Source organism: Myotis lucifugus, unplaced genomic scaffold, assembly GCF_000147115.1.
Source record: "Myotis lucifugus unplaced genomic scaffold, Myoluc2.0 scaffold_287, whole genome shotgun sequence".
In the NCBI taxonomy this organism is placed as follows: domain Eukaryota; kingdom Metazoa; phylum Chordata; class Mammalia; order Chiroptera; family Vespertilionidae; genus Myotis; species Myotis lucifugus.
Window position 1 is genome coordinate 288,551 of NW_005871335.1, and position 27,091 is coordinate 315,641.

General features: G+C 46.4%; 1 protein-coding gene and 2 pseudogenes across 1 annotated transcript in view; all 3 read left to right on the plus strand.

Annotated features, from left to right (window-relative positions):
- The window catches only part of CA10 (carbonic anhydrase 10), a 360,899-nt gene that overhangs the window by 196,542 nt on the left and 137,266 nt on the right, over positions 1 to 27,091 (plus strand). The gene's annotated exons all lie outside the window — the stretch shown is intronic.
- Positions 8,999 to 9,721, plus strand: LOC102434114 (annotated as a pseudogene).
- On the plus strand, positions 25,202 to 25,942 carry LOC102434434 (annotated as a pseudogene).

Here is a 27,091-nt window from a genome sequence, read left to right on the forward strand (position 1 = left end):
ATTGCTGGTAGTCAGACGTCCAGCTGCTCAATTTGCCAGGTGTTTCGGGGAAAGAGAACGTGAGACTGTTGCAAACGAGGTCTCCAGGACTGGCCAGGCAGAGAGAATTGCAGATCTGGCTACGCTCGAGCCTCTCCGTAATTGGATGGTTCTAAATAGGAAGGAATAATTTTATGGGGTCAGTGCCGGGCCCTTTAAAAGCATCTACCACTTAAAAATTAATGCTCGATGACTGATACATTCCAAAGTGTCTCGAGAGATCAGAAGAGAAAGGGTTTCCGGGAATGGGATTTGGAAAGAGCATGAGGATGAAATGGGATATGTCTGGGAGGAATGAAGAAAATTGTGAAGTTTAATTCTAATAAATCAGACGTCAGTCAACCTTGCTCTCTCCCTGCCGTACTTCCCTTTCAACAGCCACGCAGTCCAGTGTGGCCTGCACCAGATCCCTTGCCTCTCACCATTGTACTCTATCTTTATCCAACTCCACTGCTTCTGACCTTTGAGTAAGAAATACAACATTTGCCCAACCGGTGTGGCTCAGTGGTTGAGTGTCGGCCTATGAACCAGGAGGTCACAGTTTGGTTCACAATCAGGGCACATGCCCAGGTTCCGGGCTCGATCCCCAGGAGGGGCCGTGCAGGAGACAGCCTATCAATAATTCTCTCTCATCATTGATGTTTCTCTCTCCCTCTCCCTTCATCTCTGACATCAATAAAAAAATATATTTTTTAAAAAATACAACATTTATTTGAATGTGATTTGTGGCCATCTTCAACCACAGAAACCCTCAGAATTCTTAACATAAGGAACCAGTCAGACAATGACGGCCCTGCTTACCAAAAGTAATAAGTAACGTTTATGTAGTTCTTTACAGTTTATAATGCTTTTTTGTGTTATGTCCTCTAGCCTTAGCAAAAACTCTGTGAAGTATTTTTTTCCATTTTTCAGATGAGAAAACTGAGGCTTAGAGAGTTTATGTAACTTGTCCAATCATTATAGAGAGCAGAGCTGGAACTTGAACCCAGCTCTTTTAACTCCAATATTCATAGCTTCTCAAGTGGCCTGTGAGAAACGTGGCACGAAGGCTCATGTTCTCACTGGGTGGGTGGGTCCCCCAAGGTCACTTGCAGACCCAGCCAAGAGAATGATCTCGGACACCCTTCTAGGCCCCATAATGCAAGTGATTACAACAGGGGGATATGGTCATGAAATTTAATTCTGCCACCAATTCCAGAACCCTGCTCTGCTGCAGAACTAATGATATTAATTCAAGAACAGTAACTTTTATTGTTCACTTACTCTCTGCTTTACCTGCCTCATTAATTCCAACCACATCCTCTATGGCAGGTACTACTATTGTTCCCATTTCACAGATGGGAACACTGAGACTTTGAGACACAGGGTTTCAAAAGGCAGCTCTAGGATTCAAGCTGACTCCAGCACCCATGCTGTCAATCACTGCATGGTATGGCCTAGACCAGCCGTGGGCAAACTACAGCCCGCGGGCTGGATCCGGCCCGTTTGAAATGAATAAAACTAAAAAAAAAAAAGACCGTACCCTTTTATGTAATGATGTTTACTTTGAATTTATATTAGTTCACACAAACACTCCATCCATGCTTTTGTTCCGGCCCTCCGGTCCAGTTTAAGAACCCATTGTGGCCCTCGAGTCAAAAAGTTTGCCCACCCCTGGCCTAGACGCACAGTCTGTCGTTAACTCCCCACTAGCCACAGAAATTATTCCAATATGACGTTTCTCTTCATAGGATTGCACAAATGATCTGGCTGTAACCGTTTACAGCATTCCAGCAGAGGCAGGGACCAAGACACATTAGAGCCAAGTGCTTTAATAACTTCCTGTGCTGGCAGTTATAAAAACGGAACTATTGCTGCAGGTTCGAAGAATTAAAACATGGCAAGGTGGAAGGAGCCCCTCAAGCCAGCTTTCAGAAGTGCCGCTCTGCCCTTGTAAACAACTTTTATATACCCCCTCTCCAGTGTATATAATGAAATGACTTAACGTTGTCAGCTGTAAGCAGAGCGATTACACCGCAGCTGAGTATTTTGTAGCTGGAACTCGGTTCAGGAAAACACAGAATTGGTGGCAGAGGTAGGATGTGTCTCTGCACGGGGCACATGTTCCGCATCCTCCCAGAGGGAATGGCCTGCACAGAGCCAAACAGGGTAAGAGCGCCAGTCACGTCGCACCTGGCCTCCTCAGTATAAAGCGAGGCTCTAGTCTACACGTTCTTCTGCTTTTAATGCTCATATCCCTTTGCTCTTGCTTATTGAGGTGGGAAGGATGGTTTTCTCTCTGCCTACCTACAATCCAGAAACTTCTCTGGTTTGCGTTTCTGATAGAGGTTCCCAGAGAGATTTTTGAGGACTCCTTTCTTTCCTCCTCCGGTTTGTGATTTATGTAATAATGTAGTTCCAGTTCCAGGTGCAGAGTTATGACTATTCGGAAAAGGACACTCTGAGGTTCCTGAGACCTTCCCCAACTTCCAGGGTGTGGGCCCTGGGCAGGGCGAGGGATGGGCGCTAAAGAGGAAGTCCCCGGTTTCTCATCCCCTCTCAACCCGAACTGCGAACGATGAGTATTTTTCTAAGGGGAGACACTCACAGAATCAGAATGATTGTTACTGTGCTTGCTCCCGCAGACTAGACCAGAAATCGTCAAATTATGGAAGCAGACTATGGTGCCTGTGTCATCCGCTGTCTCTTCTATCATTCCAACCGTAAAGACAGGCTCTTCTAGTTTCAGCCCTTTCCTTTGGAGACGACTATGGCAACAGAACAGAACGTGGGGGTGTTGCTCGTCCCCCAAACCCGACAGTAGTTTGGTGCTAGAGTAGAAGGAAGTGAAGTCATGCGTGGCCCCGCCATAGCATGGCAGGTAAATTCGGCGAGTATCGGTGCCGGGACCACTTTCCTCTAGAGTGCCTGATGGCATAGCTCTTGGGATTCCTAAGAGTGACCCTTGTTAGGCTAATGATGGTGCTTCTCAGCTAATGAAGGCTCTTTCTGCTAAAATATAGGGTCGTTGTTTTGTCTGATGAAATCAGTAGCACATGCCTGGCCAGCGTGGCTCAGTGGTTGAGTGTCGACCTATGAACCAGGCAGTCGGTCATGATTCAATTCCCAGTCAGAGCACATGCCCGGGTAGCAGACTTGATCCCCAGTGGGCGGGGGGGGGGGGGGGTGCGGGAGGCAGCTGATTGATGATTCTCTCTCATCATCGATGTTTCTATCTCTCCCTTTCCCTTCCTCTCTGAAATCAATACAAATATGTTTTTAAAAAACCAGTAGCACATGGTGAAAGGTGTATACTGCACATGGGGAAAAGCAGCCTTTAGACTTGCAGCGGTTTTCCACCTGTGGGTCGAGACCATCGGAAAACACATATAGCATATCAGATATTTACATTACGATTCATAACAGTAGCAAAATTACAGTTATGAAGTAGCAACGAAAATAATTTTATGGTTGGGGGTCACCACAACATGAGGAACTGTATTAAAGAGTCGTAGTATTAGGAAGGTTGAGAACCACTGCTTAGAGTCTGATAGTCTTTTCTGTAGTCCTCCCTCTGCCACAATATGCAGATTATGTTCCTTCTCAGGGCCCCAGTGTCCTGATCTGAATTTTGTGGTTGTTTATTGGGGATTTGTGTATCATGTCATGATTTTCATGCTCCTCGGTGGCCACTTACTTTACAAATATCGGTCCTTTTATACTGATCCTCTCTGCGCTCTTTGTGGTCTTACGGTAAGCATTCAGGGCTTTGGGGAGTCGTCGTAGTTGTTTTGTCGACATGTCTCTCATCTGTTTTTGTAGGGGTGACCCCTTACATAACCAGACTCTCCACTGGAAAACAAACTAAAACAAGAGTTTAGAATGCAGCGCCTCTCCCACTGCTGCTTTGGGGGATGAAAGACAAATCTCCACTACATTCGAGTTGGATCTGCTTTAGGAAGATGGTTCCTGCCAGCGTGTTAGTCCCTTTTCAGGGAGAAAGCGCAAGCAGTGAAGGGCCGGGCTTTTCCGGGGCCAGGCTGGAAATGCTGAATGCACTGCGAAGCCCAGGTCCCTAATACTAACCCTTGCGCATTTGCCCTGGGTGTAGACACAGACTTCATCCCCTCGTTCGTAGCCAGAGTAACCGAGGTCCAAAGGCAGACCAAGCAGCCCAAGTCCTGTAGCTAATTAGGCAGGAAAGCTGGAGCCAGGGCAAGAGCCTGCAGGCTCTGAGTTCACTGCTTTTTCCTCTTCTGCCTCCTGTGGTCTCTTCCCATCCATGGGTTACTCACATTGTCCAAATTCTGACATTTTAAGGGTCCACCGAAGGAAGGAATCACACCTCCTTGCCACTTTCATGTAGAGCCAGATTTAGCTGTTTTTAAACCCTGCAGCTCAAATGATGGAGAGACTAGCCAGGCCTAATGGCCTTCACGCACTGCTGGCCAGCAGAAAGCCTGCCCAGATGGACCCCTGGGTGTGGCCCCCGGTTCCCTTTGGTCTGGGCTCTTCACTCTTCCTAACACCAATTGCTCTGTCTTCATCTCTTTGCATTGCTCTCCATCCATGCTGTAGTGGTGGCTGAGGGGAGGGGGCCCTAGGGTCTCCTTCGGTTGTTTGTATATAGGTATGTGACAGGATATTGAGCATTTTAGCATCACTGAATTTGAGATGGGTCTTATAGTCAATGGTGTGGCATCGTTTCATAGTCATCATTTTTTTTCTTTTTTTAAATGATGGTGTGTATTACAATCTTGCCATGGTGGAGTTAAAAAGTATCTGATAGTTCAAAGTACTTTCCCCATAATAATAAGAGCTTGCCAAAACCGGTTTGGCTCAGTGGATAGAGCGTCGGCCTGCGGACTGAAAGGTCCCAGGTTCGATTCCGGTCAAGGGCATGTACCTGTGTTGCGGGCACATCCCCAGTAGGAGATGTGCAGGAGGCAGCTGATCGATGTTTCTCTCTCATCGATGTTTCTAACTCTCTATCCCTCTCCCTTCCTCTCTGTAAAAAATCAATAAAATATATAAAAAAATAATAATAATAAGAGCTAATGTAGGCTTGATGGGTCACACCACTTAATCCCCTCAAAATGGCATATCCCCATTTCATAGAGGAGGAAACTAAAATAGAGTGATTTTGTGAAAGTCAAAAGCAGCAGGGTGCAGAGTCAGTCACACCCAGGGCGGTATAAATCCAAAGTGATGCTCTTTCCTCTTCTCCTCCTTGAGCTCGGCTCTCAGTCTCCCATGGAGTCGGATTGGAGGGAGGCAGGGAGCATAAGAACACAGACTGTCAAGTGACCTTGGGCAAGTTCCACAACCTTTCTGTGCCTCAGTTTTCTCCTCTGTAAAATGGGATGAGAATTGCACCTCCCATCGGCACCTGCGACACGGACCCGCATGCACCGCAGGCTCAGTGAATGAGTGACTGTGTCTTTCCCTGGTTTGCTGAATCCCCCGTGGGCATCGTCTGAAGCTTAGATATGGCTTCCATTCCTTCTCTCATGTCATGAGCTAGGTGCCCAGAAGCCTCTGGGATGCCCTGCACCCTGTACCCTCTTCTAAGAGAGCAGGAAGGGAACCAGGCACTTGATGCCTCTGCCCTCCCGGACTGCCCTCTACAGGGCTGGGCAGAGCTTGCCTTCCCCTCAGGCCAGTGTCACTAGGAAGTGACTTCTCAGCTAGCTCTTCCGTTCACCCAAGTTCCCCAGCAAACGGCACAGAAATGCATCCACTCTCCCCCAGAGAAACATTTTCCAGCCACAGCGCACACTGCTGTCTGCTGCCCGGTCCTAATCCTGCATCTCCTGAGTGGCCAGAGAGAGTCTGACCTCACTGCAAAGGAACCGTGCCCAGCAGGTGAAGCTACTGCCCCTCCCCCTCCCCAGCCCCCGCCCCCGGCACTGTGAGCTCATGTACCTGGGCCTCGGTTTCTCATTCTGGAATGTAGGTTGGCCAAACTAACTTCCTACAGGCAGACGATGCAAGGAAAGCACCACGGAGCAAGCAGAACGTCCCCCCGGAATCCTGATGGGGAGAGGGTGCCTCTCATCCAAGGCCAAGTGCCAGGACCAGAGGGAAAATATCTGAAGTGAACCTGGAGGCAGGGGCAGACTGAGTCAGAGAACACATTTGTATGATGTGTTCTCATACAAAGCGGGGAAGCCAGAAGTGGACACAGAGCCAGCGGGAATGAACCTGGGGACGGGGAGTGGAGAGGAGCACTGGCTGGAGTAAACGTGCTGGTGGTCACCTGGGCCAAGGAAAGTCAAGGGCAAGGGCCTGGGGTAGGGTATGGAGGCATTCCCCTGTAGGCAGGCATATCCGCTTAAAGCAGTGGTTCTCAACCTTCTGGCCCTTTAAATACAGTTCCTCATGTTGTGACCCAACCATAAAATTATTTTCGTTGCTACTTCATAACTGTAATGTTGCTACTGTTATGAATCGTCATGTAAATATCTGATATACAGGATGGTCTTAGGCGACCCCTGTGAAAGGGTCGTTCGACCGCCAAAGGGGTCGCGACCCACAGGTTGAGAACCACTGGCTTAAAGGGCTCAGTGTGGCAGGCACTGCAAAAAGCAGCACTCAGACACAGGGAGTGGGGCTACTCACTAAAGCAGGGACAGCATCCGGTCTCCCAGCCATGCCCCTGACTGACCAGCCTCACACAGCACAGCCTGAGGGGCCCCAGCTCCTGGTGGCGGCACCGTGGCTTCCAGCATGATTAGATTACGGCAGTATTTCATCTCCCGCTCTCCATCCAGCAGTTTCTATGGGTTTTATTATATAGTTAAATATCACCGGGACCTTTTTAATATTCTCCTTTTTATTAAACAACTAATATATTAGTATTCAGGCTAATGTCTGGCAGGAGTCTCCAGCTCTATGGAGCTATCTATCTACGTACCCCCTTTCCATTTTTCCAAGGACATAGGATAAAGTCCTCCTTTTTCTAAATGGGATACTTTCTTGCTGAAATAAAACAGGTGAAACAGATTAGAATTTCTAGATTAAAAATGTGCAGTGCCATTGTTCTCTTAAAAATGAGGAAAATGGGGAACATCTGAATTATGTAAATGGCATGATGTAGGAGTAGTACATGTAAAAAGTAGTAATGAGCAACTAAACTTGAAGAAACACCTACTTTGTGCAAGTCAATCAGATGCCTTATCTTAATTAACCTTCATAACTCCTCTGTGAGATGTATACAGCTATTATTCTCATTTTATATGGGGTGGAGCAGTATAGCTCAGTGGTTCTCAACCTTCCTAATGCTGCAACGCTTTAATACAGTTCCTCATGTTGTGACCCAACCATAAAATTATTTTCGTTGCTACTTCATAACTGTAATTTTGCTACTGTTATGAATCGTAATGTAAATATCTGATATGCAGGATGTATTTTCAGGGGTCGAGACCCACAGGTTCGCTACTAGCTCTTCAGAGGCAAGCCTAGGATTTAAATCTAGATCCTTCCAACTCCAGAGCCCAAATGCTTAACCCTGCACACAGTATTGAGATTCAGACCTGAATTTGAATGTCAGCTGTGTGACTTCAGGCAACTTACTTGACCTCTCTGAGTCTATAATCTGGAAGTTCATTATCCCGACCTGAATTTCTGTGATGCCTAAATTAAATAAAACATAGGCAAATGCCCGGTATTATAATAGTACTATAACTGGTACATCGTACTTTAAAATATTACCCAAATTCCTAAATAATTGAGAAAATAGAGTTTTTGTGTTTGAAGCTTTTTGGGCAATCAGTCACCTCCACTCACCACAATAGTGGGAAGAACACGGACAAACCTGGTCTCCAATCCTCTGATTCAGTAACGCTGGAATCCGCTGGAGAGGAGCTGGACTGAGGGTCTTGGCCTGGCTGTGTGGTCTTGAACTAAAGAAACAGTCAACCCTTCGTGGGTTCTATGTTGAACACTGTGCTGCTAGTTAGTGCCTTCCCTGCCTCACCAGTGAGGTGGGTGCTGTCGTCCGCCCTGATTACAGGTGAAAATCCTGAGGCTTGCCACGATTTGTCCAAGGCCACACAGTTAAGTAATGGACCCCAGATCCATCTCTGCCAGATGCCAAAGCTGCCGGTTATCTCCTCAGTCCCAAGTTCGTATCTGTACAAGGAGGCCAGTGCTTACTTCCTGGGGTCAGTGTGAGGAAAAGTTACCCAGTAGAGGCCAGGCCCCTCTCACCCCATCTGACCAGAACACTTCATCTACATGTTAAGGACCCCACTGCTCATCCAGTGCTTGTGTTGCTAATTCCCAGAATTGATGTGCATGTGGATTCCTCTACCAGAGTTGTATTTGTATACATTTTTTTTTAAGTTTTCTGAGTTTCAGTCTTCCTTTCCACTTAGGCCCTTGGTTTTCTTTAGTTACCTAATAATAGGCCAGCCTCTTCCTACCAAGCTCCTAAGTTCCCCCAGGACCCTGTCCTTCCTTTCATACCTAGTCATCAGCTAGTGCTTGGACCAGCCTGGGGACTGACCTAATATCTGAGGAGCCATCTCATGCTTTTCTTTCACATCACTGAAATGTCTACTTACCGCCTCTGTCAGGTAGAGCCTTTTGACCACAGAGCTCTGTGCGTGGGAGGAAAGCACTGGGTATGTGTAAAGCCTGTTGCTTGTTGCTTCTTTTAGTCAGTGATGAGCCAGGTGCCTGCTCTCTGTGCGCCCCAGCCCCTCCCCAAAGGGTAACTGCCACCTGCGCTAGCTCCTCCCAGGCCACTGGCTCCAGCCCCCACTGAGCATTGATTGGGTGGGACACTTGGCTCCATTCTGAATGGTGGAGAGTCACTGAGAGTCACTGGGGGCAAAGGGGCGAGTGAGGCCATTCTCCCGCATTGTGGGCGGAGGAGGCAGAGTCCAGGCACCAGAGGGGCCTTTGGAGACTTGGAAGCGAGCATCCATCCCCACCTGAACTTGAGACCTGAACTTGAGACCAGGTGGAGCCCGTCATGGCGCTGCTCTGTGGGCCAACATGGTGCAGGGTGCTCCTCGCCCTGCTGGCATCGCTGCACCTCTTTGGGGCCAAGGCGGCCAATGGAGAGCGCGACATGCCTGGCCTCCCTCCACAGGTGGTGGTACAATGCCACCTGCCGATCCTGCCAGCAGTTTGTATATGGAGGCTGCGATAGGAATGGCAATAACTACCTGACCAAGGAGAAGTGTCTGCAGAAGTGCGCTCATATCCCAGGGCACGCCATGGACGTTGCAGCCACCAGCAGCAACCCGGCAGATTCCTCTGGCCCAAGTGTCCCCAGAAGGCAGGGTTCTGATGGCCCCTCCAGCGATATTTTCAACTACGAAGAATACTGCGCTGCCAAGGTGGCCACGGGGCCTTGCCACGCATCCTTCCCACGCTGGTACTTTGATGCCAAGAACAACTCCTGTGATCAATTTATCTATGGAGGGTGCTGGGGCAATAAAAACAACTACCTCTCCGAGAAGGCTTGCTTGAGCCACTGCCTTGGCCAGCAGTCCCACCCGGCCCTGCCCACAGCATCGTCAAGGTCAAGGATAAGGTGTTACTGGCGATCATCGTCATCATGCTGTTTTTCCTGCTGCTCTCCCTGACCGTGATGTCCTATATGAAGCAGAAGTTTGACCTCACCTTCTGCAGCTCCAGGGATGATGAGGCCCCTCTCTTGAGGAAGAGAACCTGGAGAAGGGGTGGGTAGACAGCTGCAGAAAGCCCATATGCTGTTTATGTTGTTGTGATCATTAGGGCTTTCGCTCTGTTTGTTACTTCAGCAGTTAAGAAGGCTGCTTCCTGGGCCCCCCAGGCAGGTTCGCTTTGGAACCAAGAAGGTCTCAGGTTCACGTTGGGATGGCCTGGCCCCAGACCAGAGTGAGTGCCCCTTTGATTTCTTTCCTCCAGGTACAGTTTCCTTTGTTTATGGTGAAACTTTTCACCTTCTTTCCTATCACAAAAGTGATGCTTTAATCGTTTTCTTTGTTTTGTACATAAGCAGAAACAAAAGTTGGGGTTTTTTTAGAATTTGGAAGAGAGTAAAGTGTAGAAGTTTAATCAAAAGGGTGTCCCCTTTTAAAGTTAAAAAAGAACAAAAACAATGAATGCACCCACCCCACCCATCCCCATCCTGTCTTGCCATCACCGACAAGCATGTTGCTCCATGACCCTGATTCTAACGCTGTCCCTGGAAGGTTTAAAGGCTGCATTATACTGGGTCCTGGGTAGACAGTGTAGCCTCTATATTTATTCTACTTAATTGTATGACCCAAAGGAGAGCAGCAATTAAAAAGTCCTTTCAAATTGGAGCCTCAGCATTTTATTTGGTCAACTGCTGGCTCAGTTCAGTTCAACAAATATTTATCAAGAGTCAGTATTAGCCCTACCATGGGAGAATAGTGATAGATAGGTAAGTGGGCATAATCCTTGCCTTCTAGAAGCTTCCAATCTAGTAAAGGAAAACTGACCCTAAAATAGGTTGGTTTAATACAGAACAAAAAATGGCAAAATAATATAACAATAAAATATTTCTCCAGCCCTTCCCACATGCCTTCTAAGTGCTTTGCATGTATTCACTCATTTCAGCCTCGGGAGAACCCTATCAGGTACATATTCCTTTTGTTCCCATTTACAAGTGAGGACACTGAGGCAAGACCATGCACAGCCTGCAGGTGGCAGAGCTGATTTGAACGCAGGTGTTTCGGGCTCCGTGAGTGGCTTCTTTCTCCTGCGCTTCATCCAGGAGCAAGACCGCTGTGTGGCCACCACTCACATTGTAGGTTACAGGGCGTGGACTTCTGCAGAGCCGTGGCCAGCCTGGAAGATAACAGGATGAGAGTTGATGTACTGTTTTCAGAGACAAGGGATTGAGGTTTGGAGGGTGTCAGGGTCATCTCCAAGGTCTTATCTCTAGTAAGTGGCAGGGCCGAGGCTTGGAACTGGTGCCTCTGAGCATCATGCTTATTCTAGGTTCAGTGGAGCCTCCACGGTGCTGCTCTGGGCTACTGTGGGAGTACAAGTAGGACCATTTAGTAGAGCCTGGGCTAGAGGAAAGGTCTGGGCAGGCACTGCCAAGGAGAGGCAGCGTGCTCCTCAAACTGGGGGATTTCCCAAGAGGTCTCCATAACCTGCCCTCTCAGAGGCTGCAGCTCTCATTGCACCCATGGGTCCTCTCCTCTGCGCAGGTGAGCTGCTCCATTCATTCCTCTCATCACTGCAAAGACCCTGTGCCAGACAGATTCAGCTGAACCTGGGTTTTCCATCTCCACTCACTTGCTCACTATGTGCCAGGTGCGCTTCTAAGAGCTGAGAGTGGTGTACAAGACCCGAGTTTGCATGAGGCTTCCATTCTGGTGCATGAGGCTTCCATTCTGGTGCAGTGTCTGCTGTCTATGTGTCCTTGCTTATGTAACTCACAGATGAGTCTCAGTTCTCCCATCTGTCTCATAGAATTGGGGTTCGGGGTGAGGCTGAAGTGAGATAATGGGTGTAATGTGCTTAACAGAAACCGGGTCCATTGCATCTGGTCAAGTAATCTTAGTCTGGCCCAGCTGGTGTGGCTTAGTGGTTGAGCATCAGCCTATGAACCAGGAGGTCACGGTTCGATTCCTGGTCAGGGCACATGCCCGGGTTGCCAGCTCGATCCCCAGTAGGGGACATGCAGAAGGCAACCGATCGATGATTCTCTCTCATCATTGATCTCTCTCTCTCTCTCTCTCTCTCTCTCTCTCTCTCTCTCTCTCTCCCCTCTCCCTTCCTCTCTGAAATCAATAAAAATAGATTTTAAGAAACCTTAGTCTGTTTCCCATTCGCCTACCATCCTGTAAAATGAATGTGACCAGACCTGCCCTTGCCACTTGGATCCTTGAGAGATGGTGATTGTACTTGTTTGAGGCTGTGTAACCTTGATGGATTATTCCAACTCCATTTGACCACCGTGGGTTAAAGCAACGAACTGGTTCTCCATGTTCCTCTACTTTATGTACATTATAACTGTGTATATGGAACCATAAAACTCAAGGCAGATTTATACGTACACTGCACTGCATATTTTTGTAGAAATGTTTTGCCAGGCACCTGTAATGCACTGATATATGTGAGCAGTTTCCTAAAGTTTATTTCTCATCGATCTCTCTTAAATTGCATATGAAGTGACATTTTTATGGTTTAACTTTTGTTTTCATGACACAGCCCCAATTTGCATCTCCGCTGTAGCGCTCAGGACTTCCCCGCTCACACACGTGTTTCCCTGTCCCTGAAGCAGGTCTCAGGCCCACGTTTCTCCAGGCCCCAGCTTGGCACCTCTCCTGGAGAAGCCAATGCATTTGTGACTGTCTTGTGGAAATGGACTTGAATTATTCAGAACCCACAGCCACCTTGCTTACAAGGTATCAACGCAGAGAAACAGACTGGTTCCATTCTCGGTGTGTCAGAGCCCTGGGCATGAAAGCACCCATGAAATCTTGATGCTCCCTTCCCAGATGTGTTTTTTTTTTTTTTTTGCCTGGGGTCGACTTGGCCTCTGACCTGCACCTCCAGCAAGGTCCAAAACAAAGTGGGAAGGAAAGAAATACTCTACAGAGTGTCTCCTATGAGCCAGACTCACTGTGGATCTACAGGTTTAGCGCTATTAACCTTATTCAGGTGGCAGTTTCAGAAAGATCAAGCAAATTGATCGAGATCGCACAGATAATAAGCAGTGGAGCCAAGTTTAAAGCTCAGATCTGCCGACTGCAAAATCTGATTCTTCCATTGCACTAAGCCAAGCATCCAGGGCAAACAAGGGGAGTCCAGATGGGCAGAGTATAAGTTATTCATCTTCATCTTACTTATAGGAATTCATCAGTTTGAACAGTCATTTCACAATCATTTAGTGAGTGTGTCTTAACACATTGCGGGCGGATCACGAGAATCTCGTGTTTTCATATTATGCAGTGTTTTACATAGTATCGTGCTTTAAAAAGATATTAGCTTGTAAGAACATGTAATAAATAACTTCAAAATGCAATGGGTATTTAATTTTAAGGCGTGCCTTTAACATTTATGTAAAATGTTTTTCATATTCGTTCAATATAAACTTATCTGGCCACTGGGTAAAGCTAGCAATAAAACTACTGGTCCACAATGTTAAGGTGCAGGCACTGTGCTAGGCGCTGTGTTTGACGTAGCCGTTGCAATTTTGGAATTCCTAAAGGATTTCTCATTACCTCCTCCTGGTAGGCCACTGCAAATGAGTGTTTTGGGGAAATAGTGTCCCACCTAGGAGTGACTCTTGTCTTCCTGAATTTCCTGTTGTACCTGGTACATATCGTGTACCTGAATAAGACAGAGGAGGCCCATTATGGAATGAATCAATGAATGGATGCATTTGCAACACCCCTAAGGAATATATAGGGCACCTGCCTGTGTGCCATTGTTCTCCACAGGCCAGTGCTGTGTCTCATCACTGTTTCCTCAGAGGCGGGCACAGCACCTGGCCCAGATCTGGGCTGGCAGAGTGAATGAGTGCAGGCATGAAAGGAGCGCTACCGTCAGCACAGAATCAGAAATATAAGCAGAGTCAGGACAAGGATGAAGAAAGTGAAGTGCTAGCCTCGGGTGCAAAACTTAAGAGGACACAAAAAAACTGAGAAATAAGATATATTTTAATGCAATATTTGAAGAAAATCAAGATGGCATCCCACAGGGCAGAGAGGAGGGTAAGGTGAAAGGCCAGATCCTGTCTTTGTCTAACATGTTTCCTTTTGTCTTCCTAGATTCTTTTGTCATTGATTTTGACTTCTTAAAAATATTGAATGGAAGTGTTATGTGTCCTTATCACTGAGATTCGGATGCCCCTTAAGTTTTGTGACCAAGGTAAATAAATGCCTCCCTCGCCTCCCCCAAGCCCTGGCCCCGTAAAACCAACAGCAGTGAGTATGATTCTCTTCTGTCATCCTATATAGCAGTGATGGCGAACCTTTTGAGCTCGGCGTGTCAGCATTTTGAAAAACCCTAACTTAACTCTGGTGCCGTGTCACATATAGAAATTTTTTGATATTTGCAACCATAGTAAAACAAAGACTTATATTTTTGATATTTATTTTATATATTTAAATGCCATTTAACAAAGAAAAATCAACCCAAAAAATGAGTTCACGTGTCATAGGTTCGCCATCACTGCTATATAGGGAGGGAATTATGGACGTAACTCACAGACAGCCCACAAAAGCATCTCCTCAGAAAGGTGATGTCGGGACCGCTGTTTACAGACAGGGTGGCTGAGACTGGAGGAGGCAACCCTACCTTCCTAGTGTCACAAGGGAATCACGGGTGTGACCAGGACACACGAGCCCCAGACTGGCTGCCTCCAGCCAAGCCACCTCATGCGTGTACCCTGGTGTGCTTCACAAACACCCTATTTACTGACCCCCAAGGTCCCATCCCTTATCAGAAACACTTATTTCATGTACCACCAAGATGACAGCGACTGGAAGGTGCTAACAATTGAAGACACATACCAACTTCAGAGATTTTATAAGGGGTGAGGGGAGGCCGGGGAATGGTGCCTCTTAAAATGGGATCAAAATACATTGTGATCATAACCCCAGTGACCATGGCATTGAATATAGGCTGGGGAAACTCCATGGGAGGCTGTACCCCCATGATAGACATAAAAGGACTGTAGTGTTCTGTGTGTCTCTGAATATTCAGTCGTCCATTCACCACCCTCAGCTCATTGAAAGCTGTGCCACTCCCTCCACAAGACAAACATGCAACTCATGGAAAGACAGAGGGTCCCTAGGAAGCCTTCTGCTTCATTTGCAGAGATTTCCCCAAGAGAGAAAAGATTGCAGTATCCGTTGCCTGATTCTCTCGTTCTTATGTGGGTTAAGAATTTTCTCTACTTACACAGTTATCTGGAGCCCCACATTACAGAGGGAAGGGCTGGTCCAGTCCAGCTGATGTGAGACTCCGAATCTCTCCTTTTCTTAGCAGCTGACATTTAAAGTAAACCTGTGATGGGCTGCACAGATTCCCTCGAGGATGTGCAGAGCCTGGTAGAACGGTCCCAGGTGTATTACATAACACTGAATGGTCCATGCCATCGCACAATCAACTGGTCTGCCTCCCCTCCCCCTCCCCCCTTACCCCCCTCCCACCCCCGGCAATTAGGAGCACACCTAATGTACTGCATTCCAAACTATTATATTAAAATTTATTTCGACTTAAAAACATCTGAGTCTGCCTACCCCTGATGGCCTTGTTTTTAACATATCTACCAAGCACAGACACAAGTCAGACTTGGGTTGTAATAGCAAGTTCACCGGCATTAGAACTGCATGGTTTGCTTAAAAGGCTGGAAATTCTGCTATATTTTATCAGAATTCCGAATCAGCTGGGGTGAAGAATAAACATCCTTGTTGCTGACGTTCAGGACAGGTGAGGGATTACTATGGAGAGGCATAGTCTGGAGACAGATTGCCGGGGTTTGAATCCAGCTCTGCCTCTTCTTGTACCTCAGTTCCTTTGTTTATAAAATGGGGGAAATAACAGTACCTGCCCCTTTAAGTTGTTATGAGAATTTAATGAGTGATGTTTGTAAAGCACTTAGAACATTGCGCCACAGCTGGCATACAAGATTAGCTGGCATTTCCCATCGCAGACAGCCCCCGGGGCAGGATTTTCACACACAGGTGTTCATCCGAGCCTGTTCATTCACCCTGGGGGCGGGAACCTGTAGTACTGAGCCCTAAATGAGCGTGGATTTGCCTCTTGTCCTCTGTCCCTTCTCCTCCTCCTTCAACATTGAACAGCTGCCATCATCACCTTGAAGGTGGTTCTTATACAAGTTCCATGGTAAAGAAACCTGCAGGCAAACAGATTCTAGAAATAAAAATAAATAAACAAACAAACAATCATCTGGCAAGTTCACCTCATCTCCTCTTGGTTTTTGTTGGACATTATACATATTCCCATTATTGTAATGATCTTATCGTGGCTTTGTCTACCTGATGGACAATGATGCGTCCTTACCTTATTCTTCTTTCTCTGCCCAGGACCTGACATTCTGAGCCCGGTGCCTACCTTTGTGCACTGCAGGTCCTGCATAAAGCTGTTAATCAGGCAATGACCAGTGCCTGGCTCTTTGTGTCCCATCCTGGCGGTAGTCTTTCTGTCTGCTCCGTTCTCAGGGACTTCCTCCCTCCTTTGTCTGCTCACTGGCAAAGCTGCTGGAGCAGCAGAGCTGCCCTCATTGGTCTTGCTGAGGAATAGGGGAGGCCAGAGACATGCACCCTTTGAACATCCTCTGAATCTTCCTGGATAGAATGCCAGTATTGGAATCTGCACCCGAGGGCACTTTCCAAGGGGTTAGGAGAAGCTTTGGATCATTTTTTAAATATCTAAGGTAATAAAACTAATAAATCTCATTTATGAAAATGGCAACCACCCTTTTTGTAGAATCTTACATCCCAGAGATGATAGAGCTTTGTGAGTGAGAGCGTTCAATGGAAGAAAAGAAACTCACGTTTGAATCTACCAGAAATAACTGGTGGATAAGCAGTGGAAATGAAGTTATGGAGAATTTTAATAGCCTTGGGAGAAGAAATTTCTGTTCAATTCTAAATGTGTTTTGATTGCAGTTGGATCTTCAGGAACTTTGGAGGTGGGGATATTAGATATGAGGGAACAAAGGAATTTGTTGTTTGCTGCTGCGTAAAATAATCATGCCAGCCAAGCCAGCATGGCTCAGTGGTTGAGCGTTGACCTATGAACCAGAAGGTCACAGTTCAATTCCAGGTCAGGGCACATGCACAGCTCACTCCCCAGTAGGGGGCATGCAGGAGGCAGCCCATCAATGACTCTCTCTCATCGATGTTTTTTTCTCTCTCTCTCCCTCTTCCTTCCTCTCTCTGAAATCAAATAAAAACATTTTTTTAAAAATAATAATAATAATAAATCATGCCACAGCTCAGTGGCTTAACACAATGAATATTTATTATCACACAGTTTCTGTGGGTCAGACATTTGGAAGCAGCTCTGTTGGGGTTCAAGTTCAGGGTTTCTCTGGTAGGTGAAGTCAGGATATGGGCCAGAGCTGTAGTCATGCAAAGGCTTGACTGGGGTTGGAAGGTCAAGATGACTCACTCCCATGGCCATTGGCCAGTTGTCACCATGGGGGCCTCCCTATAGGCTATTGCATATCTTCATGACATGGCAGCTAACTTCCCCTAGAGTAAGAGATCCAAGCGAGAATGAGCCAAGAGGAAGCTGTAGTGCCTTTTATAACGTAGTCTCTAAAGTCATCCCAATCTGGTCTTCTAGAGCTGCCATAACAAAGTACCACAAATTGGGTGCCTAAAACTATAGAAAAGTATTCTCTCATACTTCTGGAGGTGAGAAGGTCAAAGTCAAGGTGTCATCAGGGACTGAAAACTCTAGGAGAGGACTCCTTCCTTGCCTCTTCCCAGCTTTTGGTAGCTGCCAGCAACCCTTGGCATGCCTTGGCACCACTCCAGGCTCTGCCTCCATCTGAACACAGCTATCTTCCCCGTTTTCTTAGAAGGACACCAGTCATTGCATTAGGACCCACCCTAATCCACAATGACCTTATCTTAACTAATTGCATCTGCAAAGTTCCCATTTCCAAATAAGGTCAGGTTCTGAGGTTCTTGGTGGACATGAATTTTCTCTTTGGAGAAACACCCATTATCACTTCTGTTTTATTCTACTTGTTAGAAGCAAGTCCACCCACACCCAAGAAGAGATGAATTAGGCTTTGTCTTTTGAAGAGAGGAGCACTCAGAAATGTGTGGACATATTTTAACACCACCACAAGGACCAAGCTGTGCTTCCCTACCATATGCTTTCTGCTGGGCACTTCCAGTCTCATATGCGATCATGTGGTCCAGTGAAAAGAGAACATGTACAGAAGTTCCGTCTTATTTAACATCAGAGATTCCTGGCCATTTCCGTGAATTCTCTTAAAGTGGGGACCAAATTTCTTTTAAAATATTTTGGCTTAGATTTTATTATGAAAATAAGTGAGGTTTACTTAAATTTGAAAAATATAGGTTTTAAATATGACTGCACTAATTCTTAAATGAAGAATGAATTGTATTTTGCGCTCTCCCCCCACCCCCGTCCCCCCACCCGCCCCCCGGTTTAATTTTTCCAACAAAATCACATGATTTCAGAGCATACCTCACATTAAGTTTGACCTTTTCAGCATAATAATGAAGAGCGTTATTTTTGCCAAATTCAAGGGTTTTTATCAATATTCCTTGAGACCTTTGGTATGCATGGCATCTCTTCTGTAATGCCCAAGCCGAAATCCATAAGGATTTCTTCTTCCTCAAATAGCCTAGTTATGTTTCTGCCACATCATCATCTATACAGTAGGTCCTTGGGTTACATCAGAGATCCATTCCTACGGCGGGACTTAACGCGATTTTCGCCGTAAGTTGGAACCCACCTACATAAGCACCTACATCATTCACATGGAGCACATACACAGCAATAATGAAGTGAAACAGTAAAAAAAATTTAAAAGAAAGATAACAATTCCTGACCTTTATTGGAGTAAATAAATAATAAAAAACATAAAGCACATATGTACATATGTCAAAATGACAGAACTTTTTTAAAAAAAAAATAAATGGGAGATGGCGATGTAACCATGAAACTACATATATCAAGTCCAATGTAACCCAAGGACTGTAATAATCTGCAATAATAAAAGGGTAATATGGTAATTAGACCGGACAGCCTAACGACCTTCCAGACATCTGGACATCCTTTATGACAAAGCTGAGGCCTGTGGGAAGCCAGCTGGGTCCCAGGTGCCTGCTGGCGGCCGGAGGAGGGAAGCCCGGGTCCCGGGTGCCAGAGGGAAGCCAGTGCTGGTAGCTGGGGTAAGGAAGGCCTACTCTAGCATGAATTTTCGTGCATCAGGCCTCTAGTTTACCAATAATTCTGCATGTGATTCAGTAGTTTTTCAACAGCTCTTTTTTTAAAAACTTTGTAAAATCTTCCATTTTTTGGAAAATTTTAAAATTTATTTTATAATCAACTTACAAAGTATATTTATAAGACTGCATTTTACAAGAATCCACTAGAGATTTGCAATGATGTTGACAAAGATGCTAGCATTAAGTGGGGACTGATTTTGAATGGGGACTGATTTTTCTAAGTGGTCAATTCAGTAATGAGTATGTTGGTACAATTGGGAATTCACTTCTCTCTAAAACCTGGCAACTCTGTGGAGACTCCAGTCATGGAAACCCAGATAATCAGGACTCTCTGACTTTTTCATTTTTCTACAACCCTACCCCCATCCTGCTAAAGATACCATTGAGATCTTTTCATCTTTTTTAAAGCAACACTGTAAAAAGTTAAATAACATTGGTGGAATCACTTCAGTATATTGAGTAGGGAAAGGATGATGTACACAGCTGAAGAATGTTTCTAGGCCTGAGTTGCAACAGGAACTTTTTTTATTGGAGATGGACCCACATGTCTCAGATAATGGGGACAAAGGAGGGTGCCTTGGCTCCTAAGAGACTTCATATTGGAAGAAAGTAAACCAGTGTTGCATGATTCTCATTTAACCTCCCCTGGAGCAGAAATCTGGAATTTGTCCTTTAAAAGTCCCTTCTGCAACTGGTTTTATACCTTCACTTTTCTCAGTATTCCCATCAGTCCCAGCTTCAGTGCAAAAACGATGGGTATTCAGCAGTGGATACAGTCATAGTACTTACTCTTTGTATGTAACTTAACAAAGCTGTGTATAAGCATTCCTCCGGCTTAATCTCTGGAGATAACCCATTGGCACCCCCTACTCTGCTCATTGTTCTGCAACAGAAATGCATTTTTGTTTGTCTCTCATAGGTTTGTGTGTAAAATCAGAAAGCCAGTCGAAGACAGGGTTTGGGGTTATAGGGTTTCATATACTGTTATTCTTCTCAGACTGAATGCTTAAATTTTAATTACTTATTGATTTATTGATGTAATTTTTACTAAAAGCAAAAATGGTTTCAGATGCATGAAAAATAAGTGATTAGCTCTCTTTGTAAGTGCATATGTGAGAGTTTCATGCCGATGGTGCCGTATCTTTTACAGGGATGTGTTTCCAACAAGGAAATCTAGGAGCCGCTCGCCAGCCCTTCAAAACCACACATAGCGCAGAACACAGTGACTGTCATCCCTGACACTGCACACACTCCGAGAGCAGCCCAGAGTTATGTGACGTGGCAGGGCTCGGTCACGCCAGTCATGTCAATGACTGCACGGAGATGTTTTGATATTTCTGCAGCTGCTAGCCCATGGGCAGCCAGCTCTTGAAATCTCCAGATTTTCTTTATAACTGTGTCACTCTGGCCGTAACCAAAGTTCCTTGCTCAGAAACAGTCCTCTTTCTGAGCCTGGTCCTATTGTACAATAGCATGCTTTGTTTTCATTTTGGTTCTTTCTCTTTGAAAATAAAAAGTCTTATATGCGGGGAGTGGCGGTAGCAGGCTCTGTTGACTGCTCACGTAAAACCTGCTCTCTGCCTCTTCGATGATGCAGAACTGAATTTATTCACGTAGCCTCTCTCGGGAACCAGGGGGGGGGCGAGTCTCAAGGCGTGTAAGACCACCATGGTCATCTCCCACCCCTTAAAGGTGACTGGCGTAGAGCCAGACACATGGCCCTATTCAGGCCAGTGAGATGAGAAATTATTAGGGCACTGAAGGGAAATGTTCCCTTGCTGCTGAAAAGGGGCAGTCCCTTCTCTTTCCCTAGTCACGGGCATGCCTGCCTGTGGTGTCTGGAACCGCTGATGAAGCAAAACCCCACAAAGGAAGGTAGGGTGACAGTGAAGTGGGGTCAGAGCCCTGCTGTACCCTGCCTGGAGCCTTGCCTACCCATGGACAGCTTGCGCTGTGAGATAACAAATCTCCTTACATTTAAGCTGGTCGAGTCCAGGTTTTCTGCTACCTGCAGCCAAAGTGTTTTGACATAGTAGCCAAAATAATAAATCGACCCATGCCGTGTCCTTTGCTTGGGGGGAGCTTCTGCCCTTATTTACCTGGTGATTTTCAAGACTAGCCAAGGCGCCCACTCTTCACAGTGGAATGAACCACGGCCTCATCCAGTTCCCCACGAAACCTTGTATGCAGATCCTGCTCTTTAGCCTCTTTACGTGGGCTTCTTTGTGGATGAGTGTTCTCACACTCACATTAGAAGTTCCCCTCCAGAGGAGCCAGATCTGCACCAGAAGCAGTACCAGGGGCACCGTTCAGTAAAGTGTTTACAGCAGAGAAGGTGCATTCTTGTGCACAATTGGTGGCTTAGAAAATAGGCAGCCAGACTTAGAGACAATAACAGTCACGTGGGTATGTGTGGAGGCCATGAAACCCGAAAGGGGGCCGTGAAATACAACTGTTGGAATATATATAGGGGTAGGCAAAGGCACGTTTCTTGGTTGTTTGTATGGAAAACGACCTGCAGGTGGATCATTGGTTAAATTACCAGCCACCATTACCTAAAAGATACATCATAAGTAAGGAGATGAAAGAATAATAATAATAATAATAATAATAAAGATAAGAAGACAAAAAATACCAATAAATAATAATAATAATTATTATATATATATATATATATATATATATATATATATATATATATGGCTAATATGCAAAGTGTCCCCTCAGGAGTTTGACTGGGAGACTGGGAATTTGATTGATCGCTATGATGTGTGCTGACCACCAGGGGGTGGCGGCAGTGGGGTGCTGAGGGAGCGAGGGAAGGAGGAGGTGGGGAGGTGGGGAACCTGATGGGTCCTGATTGCTGGCCAGGCCTAGGGACCCCATCCATGCACAAATTTTGTGCACCGGGTCTGTAGTCATTAATAACTAAATAATAATAGAAGAATAAACTCTGTTTCTCATACTCACAACTGTAAGCCTACTTTTGCCCACACGGATAAGTCCCATGGAGGGCAAATATAAATGACACGTGACTGAAGACTTGGTGCTGGGGTGGGAGGGTGAAGCCTTGGCTTAGGCAGCTGCAGGAAAAGGAGAGGGGGAACCAAGAGCATGTCCTTCCTGAGGGCAGGCCAAGGGCTCTCTGTGTTACATAGAATCTGGTCCTTTCCAGGCGAGCAGGAGCCTGGCTGCTGAGAGTGAAGGCCATTACCATTTGTCTCTACTGCTCTCACTGAGGCCTTCAAATATGACTTCAGCTCTGCTTCCAAGCAGCCACATGGGTCTCGTGAAGTGGGCCCAGCCCTGTTTTGTGTTCTGTTTCTTGACATAAACTGTGAGTTCATTCTCCCCAAGGCCTGCCTCTGCTGCTGCTTTGGTTTCGGTGTTGATCTGTGTTGTTTAAGGAATCTGGAGTAATCGCCATACATTTTTGCACTGTGGTACTGATGTTTTGCCTCCTTGCTCAAAAACTCCTGCCTTGTCCCGACTGTAGTCTGTTCCTGTTGACGATGCCTTTGGCAGGTCTTTCCCATTGATAGTTTCCTCTACTTGTATGATCTCCAGGAACTCTGACACAGCAGGTCTCAAACTAAAGTCATCCTCCTGTCTTCAGGTGTAGAATTACTCTCCAACGTCAAAAACATAGGAAAGAGCTCTAATTTATTCCTCCCTTTATCTGTCATTTACTAGCTCGTTATTCATTTTTATTATTATAGCCACAAGGAATTATTTTATTTATATTTATGTAAATACTAGATGCCTGTTGCATGAAGAGATTCATGCAATAGGCCTTCCCTTCCCTTAGCTGCTGGCATCAGTTTTCCTCTGGCACCCCGGACCCAGGCCCCCGCAACCCCAGCCATCAGGCTTCGCGGCTCCGCTGATCCCAGGGGTGAGAGGCCTCCCAGCTCCACTGATCCCAGGGGCGAGAGACCTCTCGGCTCCACTGATCCCGGGGCCGTGAGGCCTCGCTGCTCGGCAGGCTTCGGCTCCACTGCTTGGAGCCTACGTATGCAAATTAACCGCCATCTTTGTTGGCGGTTAATTTGCATACCGCCCTGATTAGCCAATGGGAAGCATAGCAAAGATCAATTACCCTTTTTGTCTTTTATTAGATAGGATATACAAATAAATATAGAGATAGATAGATGATAGATAGATGATAGATAGATAGATAGATAGATAGATAGATAGATAGATAGATAAGATTGGGTTCACAGTTCAAGTTGGGACAGAGATGCCCAAATAATGTGATCACAAGAGTTGTATCCTGCCTTTTGGCCCATATCAGCTACCCAGTTAATGTCAAATCACTCATTAGCATGAGCTTTGGAATGAAGAGGACTGGCAGGAGGGGGCTGCGACGGGGGGGGTGAAAGCCTGCCTTGGCCTTTACTGTGTGGTCTTGAACTAAAGAAACAGTCAACCCTTCATAGGTTCTATGTTGAACACTGTGCTGCTAATTAGTGCCTTCCCAGCCTCACCAGTGAGGTGGGTGCTGTCATTCGCCCCGATTAAGGGTGAAAATCCTGAGGCTTGCCACGATTTGTCCAAGGCCACACAGTTAGTAATGGACCCCAGATCCATCTCTGCCAGATGCCAAAGCTGCTGGTTATCTCCTCGGTCCCAAGTTTGTATCTGTACAAGGAGGCCAGTGCTTACTTTCTGGGGCCAGTGTGAGGAATAAGTTTCCCAGTAGAGGCCTGTCCCCTCCCACCCCATCTGACCAGAACACTTCATCTACATGTTAAGGACCCCACTGCTCATCCAGTGCTTGTGTTGCTAATTCCCAGAATTGATTTGCATGTGGATTCCTCTACCAGAGTTGTATTTGTATACAGTTTTTTTGAAGTTTTCTGAGTTTTAGTCTTCCTTTCCATTTAGGTCCTTGTTTTGTTTTTTTACTTTCTCTCATTTTCTTTTATTGTCTAAAGTTTTACATATGTCTCCTTTTTCCCCAATTGACCTCCCCCCCCACCCCCGGCAGCCATTCACACCCCAGGAAAGCTCCCACCGCCCCAGTGTCTGTGTCCATTGGTTATGCTAATATGCATGCATACAGGTCCTTTGGTTGCTCTCTAACCCCCCTCCCTTACCAATTGTCTTTAGATCGATCTATTCTTGCTCATCAAATTATGTTGATCATCATATCCCACATATGAGTGAGATCATGTGATATTTATCTTTCTCCGACTGGCTTATTTTGCTTAGCATAATGTTCTCCAGTTCCATCCATGTTGTTGCAAATGTTAAAAGTTCCTTCTTTTTTATAGCAGCATAGTATTCCATTGCGTAGATGTACCACAGTTTTTTAATCCATTCATCTGCTGATGGGCACTTAGGCTGCTTCCAAATCTTAGCTATTGCAAATTGTGCTGCTATGAACATAGGGGTGCATATTTCCTTTCTGATTGGTGTTTCTAGTTTCTTGGGATATAGTCCTAGGAGTGGGATCACTGGGTCAAATGGGAGTTCCATTTTTAATTTTTTGAGGAAACTCCATACTGTTCTCCACAGTGGCTGCACCAGTCTGCATTCCCACCAGCAGTGCAGGAGGGTTCCTTTTTCTCCACATCCTCGCCAGCACTTGTCGTTTGTTGATTTGGCCCTTGGTTTTCTTCAGTTACCTAATAATAGGCCGGCCTCTTCCTGCCAATCTGCTAAGTTCCTCCAGGACCCTGTCCTTCCTTTCATACCTAGTCATCAGCTAGTGCTTGGACCAGCCTGGGGACTGACCTAATATCTGAGGAGCCATCCCATGCTTTTCTTTCACATCACTGAAATGTCTACTTACCGCTTCTGTCAGGTAGAGCCTTTTGACCACAGAGCTCTGTGCGTGGGAGGAAAGCAGTGGATATATGTAAAGCCTGTTGCTTGTTGCTTCTTTTAGTCAGTGATCAGCCAGGCGCCTGCTCTCTGTGCGCCCCGCCCCCTCCGCACAGGGTAACTGCCACCTGCGCTAGCTCCTCCCAGGCAGCCACTGGCTCCAGCACCCACTGAGCATTGATTGGGTGAGGCACTTGGCTCCATTCTGAATGGTGGAGAGTCACTGAGAGTCACTGGGGGCAAAGGGGCCAGTGAAGCCATTCTCCCGCTTTGTGGGCGGAGAGGGCAGAGTCCAGGCACCAGAGGAGCTTTTGGAGACTTGGAAGCGAGCATCCATCCGCACCTGAACTGGAGACCTGAACTTGAGACCGGGTGGAGCCCGTCATGGCGCTGCTCTGTGGGCCAGCATGGTGCAGGGTGCTCTGCTCCTCTTTGGGGCCAAGGCGGCCAATGGAGAGCGCGACATCCACGACTTTTGCCGAGTTCCAAAGGTGGTGGGGAGATGCCTGGCCTCCCTCCACAGGTGGTGGTACAATGCCACCTGCCGATCCTGCCAGCAGTTTGTATATGGAGGCTGCGGAAGGAACGGCAATAACTACCTGACCAAGGAGAAGTGTCTGCAGAAGTGTGCTCATATCCCAGGGCACGCCATGGACGATGCGGCCACCAGCAGCAACCCGGCAGATTCCTCTGGCCCAAGTGTCCCCAGAAGGCAGGGTTTTGATGGCCCCTCCAGCGATATTTTCAACTACGAAGAATACTGCGCTGCCAAGGTGGCCACCGGGCCTTGCCACGCATCCTTCCCACGCTGGTACTTTGATGCCAAGAACAACTCCTGTGATCGATCTATCTATGGAGGGTTCTGGGGTAATAAAAACAACTACCTCTCCGAGGAGGCTTGCTTGAGTCGCTGCCTTGGCCAGCGGTCCTACCTGGCCTGGCCCCACAGCATCGTCAAGGACCTGGCGGAGCTGATAGAGGTAATCCTCACCCTCTTGGTGGGTTACGGGCTGCTCTACCTGGTCGTGATGGGGTGGACGCAGTTGAACCTCGCCTTCAGCTCCAGGGACTATGAGGACCCCCTCTTGATAAAGAGAACCTGGGGAGGGAGGGGACAGACAGCTGCAGAAAGCCCAAATGGTGTTTAAAATAGATTTATTTATGTTGTTGCGATCATTAGGGCTTTCACTCTGTTTGTTACTTCAGCAGTTAAGAAGGCTGCTTCCTGGGCCCCCCAGGCAGGTTCGCTTTGGAAACCCTCCCCACGAAGGGCTCGGGTTCACGTTGGGATGGCCTGGCCCCAGACCAGAGTGAGTGCCCCTTTGATTTCTTTCCTCCAGGTACAGTTTCCTTTATTTATGGTGAAACTTTCCTCTTCTTTCCTATCACAAAAGTGATGCTTTAATCGTTTTCTTTGTTTTGTACATAAGCAGAAACAAAAGTTTGTGTTTTTTTTATTAGAATTCGGAAAGGAAGAGAATAAAGTGTAGATGTTTAATAAAAAGGGTGTCCCCTTTTAAAATTTAACAGAACAAAAACAATAAATGCATAATTAACCAAGGACTGTGAATCCCTGATTTCATACATTGTCTTCCTCCAACAAACGTTTTTTGAATGCCTGCTGTTGTGCCAGGCACTGTGTTGGGTATCAAGGTTCCAAATGTTAATACAAAAAGAGTTCTGCTTTAGAAAGGATACAATTTAGTAGGGGCTAAAAAAAATCAAGACATGAAAACAAGATAACTTTATTATTCATCGAGGTCTATACAGGGCACAATGGTGATGGATGGGCAAGAGGGATCCCGTCTTTGATGGGGAAAGTGGAGAAGGGTCAGGTAGGAGCAGGCCCACAGAAGGTGCCAGAGAGCTTGTCCATAGACTGGATTGAGCAGAATTGTGTTTTCCAACCATCTTCTGACTGAGAAGTACAGGGTGTGTCTGTAGAAATGTTCTCTGTCTAAAGATAGGGGGTGACTTGCTCTGTTGCAGAATGTTTCATTGAATTTCTATGAAAGTTTTGATAATGCATCAAGTCATTCCAGAAAGTTATTGTCAGTCTTTAAAGAAAATAAGAAGCAAGGCTCTTTCACTCTGAGCAATAAATGCATTCAGCTCCTCCTGGCAATTAAGCAGCCCCATCCCCTGTCAGTGAGTTAGTGCACAAGCCACTTGGTGGCAGTTCTCAGGAGTTCTGAAGCAACAGATTACTAACAGCCACATTTCCATGGGGGGTTGGAGGCAAGTGGGAGTTGATTTAAGAGGTACTGGTTCTACCAAGATCTTTCCTACAATAGAAT